This window comes from Humulus lupulus, chromosome 2, assembly GCF_963169125.1.
Source record: "Humulus lupulus chromosome 2, drHumLupu1.1, whole genome shotgun sequence".
Taxonomy (NCBI): domain Eukaryota; kingdom Viridiplantae; phylum Streptophyta; class Magnoliopsida; order Rosales; family Cannabaceae; genus Humulus; species Humulus lupulus.
The window spans coordinates 32,072,375-32,078,374 of record NC_084794.1 but is presented as its reverse complement, the minus strand read 5'-3'; positions in this window follow the sequence as shown (position 1 = coordinate 32,078,374).

Sequence of the window (6,000 nt, the reverse complement as noted above, 5' to 3'; positions counted from 1 at the left end):
TGTTATGCAGTAGGAATTGTCAGTCGTTATCAATCAAATCCAGGTTTGGAACACTGGATTGCGGTGAAACATATTCTCAAGTATCTCAGGAGAACGAGAGACTATATGCTAGTATATTCGGGTAGTGACCTCGAACCTACTGGATACACTGACTCAGATTTTCAATCTAACAAGGATAGTAGAAAATCTACTTCTGGGTCAGTATTCACTCTTGGTGGTGGAGCAGTTGTCTGGAGAAGCATTAAGCAATCCAGTATAGCTGATTCAACCATGGAAGCTGAATACATAGCAGCTTGTGAAGCAGCTAAGGAAGCAGTTTGGCTGAAAAAGTTCTACACAAATTTGGAAGTAGTTCCAGAAGTGGAGAAACCACTTGTTCTATACTGTGACAACAGTGGAGCAGTGGCCAATTCTAAAGAACCAAGAAGCCACAAGAGGGGAAAGCATATAGAGCGCAAATACCACTTAGTCAGAGAAATCGTACATAGAGGAGATGTGACCATTCTGAAAATCGCATCAGAACACAACCTGGCGGACCCATTCACGAAGACGCTTCCAGCAAAGCAATTCGAGGGTCATGTACGTAATATGGGATTGAGAGAAATGCCTCACTTGCTTTAAGTACAAGTGGGAGATTGTTAGGAGTGTGTCCTAAAAGCATGTAAAGACATTTGTTTTTTCTGTGAATAAATAAATACAATGGTTTATTATTATTGTCATATTTAGATTGTTAAATTATTGTTTGAATAATTTTGTAAATATCATAAAAATTCCATATTCATTATTGAGGCTGTGATCTTGTATTAGTACGAGAGAATTAAGATCACATGAATGAATAAAAATAGTCAACAACAACAAATTAAAGTTATGGAATTCTTTAATTGGAGTTGTAAGTACGGTTTACTGAGTATCATAATGATACAAATAATCTAGATTCGGATTATTGATGTGGAAAGACATCTCGGTAAAGGTGCTTTATATAATATGATTATATATGACATGGACCGATGTAGATTAAAGTTTTTATCCAAAAACCATTTAACAATAAAGACTTGTAATTCATATTAAAACTGATGATCATTTATAGATCAACCTAAATCCTGAGTGTTCATGAACTCCTGTTCATATTTATTAAATCTTTTGATTCATTCGTTAAGGTCTCTTCAAAGAATGAGGTTAATGACTTCTGTTTTGGAGATTTAATATCATGGATGGCTGGGAACATGTATCAACAATAAGGAATCTAATATTTCCTAACGGATCGTATATTAGTTCCCTTAAGGGTTAATTCTGGAACTGAATGATTTTGAGCTCAAATCTATAATTAGATTATAGATTAATTATTCACTAGTGAATTAATGGTACTTAAGGAATAAGAAGTAAATTAGAAAGGTTAAATGATAATTCTTCCATTCTAATTTACGAACTAATTAATTAGAGGGTTGAACTATTGTAAGATGGTTATATCAATGGACGACTTAAGAAAAAGATTTCTGTAAAAGTATATCTATAACATAAAGAGTGCAATTCTGAATTTATAGTGGAGTAATATCAGAATTAATAAATTAACTATTATAATTAAAGAGTTTAATTATTTAGTTTCAATTTATTGGAGCTTAATGTTATAGGTCCATGGTCCCCGAAATGGCTCAAACAATCACTGTCAAAGGCAAATACAAAAATGAGCAAAAAGGACTTATGTGATAAGTAAAATATTTTTCTATGTATCAAACATAATTATTGATTAATTATGTATAATTAATTAATTAAGAATTAATTAATTATTTGATTTAACAAAAATATAATTAATTTTGAATTAATTTATTTTTTGGGATTTTTGGTATTTAAATAATAATAAAATTGGGAAAAATCACATGCCTGCACATGCATGTGGTACACGTGTGGCACAGTGCACAGGCACTGTGCTACACGCATAAGAGAGAGACTTGGTCTCTTGATTCCATAATTTTAGTTATTTAAATATTAAATAAATAATGAGATATTTTGATTTGATTTAAATATTATTATTTAAACAAAAATCTGATAACTGATCAGTTATTTTGAATTTGTTTAAAATAACAAATATTTTAATATATTGGATATTATTAAATATTGGATATCAGTTTTCACAGAACGTAAGTTTTCAGGGATAGAAAAATATCTAGGATTCTCTCAGAGAAAGAGAACAGTGACAAAAATAAATGTCATTGTTCTTCACAAAACCTAGGTCCAAACTTTATCAGATCTCATGTGTTGAGAATATTTGATTAATAGTTATTGCCTATTATTTGTATAGCGAGCCCACACTCGTTCTTTGGGTGACTGAGAACATTTTGGAAGATCTTGGTGTGAGATCTCAAGGATTCAGCCATACGAAAAGATAGCAGCAAGGAAGGACCTGAGGTAATGTTTCTATTCTTGTCCTTGATTCAATATATATATGAGTGTGAAGAAGTAGATCTAGAAATCTTATGGAATTAATCTGACAATTTGATTGTTGTTCCACTGCGCATAATCTCTGATTTGATCAATAAAAACCAACAGAAATAGCTCAAGGAATGGACTTTTGGCTAATTCTGAGTTTATGCTTTATAAGAGAATTATAGCTATTATCTTTCAACTGTATTATTCATCCCTCTAAGGCTTGTGAAACTTGGAGAACCCTAATTCTTTGATCACTCCTTTGAGAATCAATATCAATAATAGTTTAAGTGGATGTAGGTCATTACCAATTCGTGGGGCCGAATCACTATAATTTGTTGTGTCGTTTACTGTTCTTTCCATTAGATCTATTTCAATACATTTTATCACATCAAGCATTTGACTCCGTGTCAGTTGACCAAAACAAGGGTCAACATTACCTATTGTTACATCACACTTTAATCTATCTTTATTTCTAATATTTAAATCTAAAAAACAACAAAAATATCACTTGTTTTATTTTTCTCGTATTATTTATCTCTAAATTTTATTTATTGATTAACTTTATTTATTTGCCTCCTTGTGGAATCGACCGCCCGATCTATACTACAACCACCGCTTAGTGGATACACGTTTTGGGCGTTAAACAAGTTGTATGTATAAATGAGAGTTATATTTACACCCAAATGATATAATGATACTCTTTTTTAAAATATTCTTTATTCTTAAATAAAATGACTAAAATATACTATTTAAAATTTTTAATTCTATTTATAACATTTTAGACCTAATAAATAGACCCTAATTCTAATAAAATTAAATATCTATTTTTTCCTTTAAAATAAATGTTTCTAATCTTTTAAATTATATTCATTATTAATAACACAATAATAAAATTTTATTATTGAAAAATAACCAATATAAAAGTAATTTATTGTATTTTTAATTACTTTTTCATAAATTTGTTTTGAGATTGTACTAAACATTTATATTATAAAAAAATTAATTTAACATTTAAAAAACTCTATTTCAAATTTTTTAATAAATCAAGTACATTTTTTTTTCTCCAAGAGGGGTGTACAATTAAAAACCTATGAAATATATCAGGTGTAATAATAAATAAATACATTGTTTAATTTTAAAATAAATGTATATATAAATTTATGATGTGTTATATATAATTTTATAACGCATGTATACAACTATTCTTATACACATAAGCTTTAATTAAATACTAAGTATATAATAATATATATTTTATAATTCCATAGTACGATATCTAGGGATGAAATTTTTTCCCACAGGTACGCGCACCTATTAAGGCAAGAATTCTTTGTCTAAATGAGAAACGGGATGGGGGCGATGCCATTTTCTAACCCTGGCTATTTTCTCATGTTTCTTTATATAATTTTGTTGCATATTAGTAACTTTTTAAATATTTTAAATTTTATTTTGGGCATATTTAATACTTTGAGGGATTAAAATAGTATAATATATATTAATCTTAGGTAACTAAACTTTGTTTATTTTATTTTTAAATAAATGGGTACCCGTGGGATTCCCCACCTCACCCCTGATGCGGAATATGCGGGAATGAATGCGAAGATAATGATTAAAATAGTTAACAGAGATAGGGGCGAGGGAGCATCCGTGCCAATTGCCCATCCTATTTCCATCCCTAACGATATCTAAAACTAAACATACATGGCCTTAATACTAATATTTTTCATAAAAATCTCGTTATACTATTCTTTAAATTATAATTAAATGAAATCATATATTTATATATATAATTTATTTGTCTATTTTAAATAATATTTTTATGCTTATTTTAAATTTGTTTCATTTGTATTTTAAATCATAAATAATTGATGGATGTAATATTTTAATTAAAATTTATGCAATAAAATTGACCTGAATTAAGATAAAAGGTAGTTTTTTTTTTTTACAATTATAGAATTTATCATAAAACTTTTCGAACAAACTTGAGTACTTAAGTGCAATTTTCAGACTTTCAATACAATTTAAGTATTTTTGTAGTAAATATTTATTTTTTTGATGTTTAGAAAAATAACATTTTTTTAGTCGCTTTACGTAGTTGCATTTTTTTTATATCATTATTTATAAAATGATATTCTAGACACACTAAATATCTTGATTGGAGATATTTTTGCAAAAAATTATAAAAAGAAAGCTATTTTTAAAATGATATTAAAACAATGTCTTTTTTCACCTATTATTTTGCGAGATATAAACCATATTATAATAGCTTCATAATTTTGAATAGAGTTTTCAGTTAAAATTTTGTGACACATATAAATTTTATCATTGAAAGAAATTCTATTATAATTATGAATCGAGTTTGTCAATTATAATTTTGTAACATGTGGATAAATTTTACCATTATAATAAATTATTTCCAAAAGTTAGGTAATTTATAAATAACCTTGCGATAAATTCTATCCAATAACTATGTAGCTTATCATACAATGAATTCTTCTCACTACCCACGTAATTTGTAATCATGATAATAAAATTCTTCCCACTAACTACTTAGATTGTAGTTTGGAAAATTTTATAATTGTAATGAATACTTTCCAACAATTCAGATATATTTTTCTCACCAAGGAAAATACTTATTTTATATTTTGTGTTTTATCCAAATACAAACTTGGTACATTATATTTTTAATAATACTTATATGGTACCAAATATAAAATATTTATATTAATCAAATTTGAGTACAAAGTACAAAATATGTACCATTTCAAATTACATAATACCAAATGAATATTATTAAAAATATAAAATATCAAATTTGTATTTCGATGAAACAACTCTACAAACTACGTAGTTTGTAACTTGAACAAATTTGATCATTATGAAAAATTATTCCCAAATCAATGTATCTCGTAGCTTGGATGACATTAATGTGAACAAATCATTGAGATGAAATTATTTTGAACAATTTTTTTAATATTTATAACACATCCTAATTGTTATTGATTGAGATTGATGGTCGATATAATTTAAATAAAAATACTTTATAATTTTTATTAAAATCTATGCAATAAATTTGACTCAAATTAAGAAAAGAGTTAGATTTTTTTTTTCAATCATAGATTTTATTATAAAACTTTTTAGAATATAATATATATGATATTTATCTAAAACTATAGATATAAAATGGTATAAATTTTATTGTATTTTTTTGTGTTCGACAAAATAATATTTTTTCAGACACTTTATACAATTGCTTTTTATTATATATAATTTTTTATAAAATGGAATTCCATATACATTTGAAATCCTTTAACGTTGAATGTCATTTTGCAAAAAATTATAAAAAAATAACTATTTTGCAAATTGATACTAAAACAATGTATTTTTTCATCCAATATTTCAAGAGATATAAACCATATTATAATAACTTTATAATTTTGAATAGAGTTTCGAGTTAAAATTTTGTGACTCATACAAATTTTATCACGTAAAGAAATTCTATTATAATTATGAATAGAGTTTGTCAATTATAATTTTGTAACACATGGATAAATTTTATCATTATAATAAATTCTT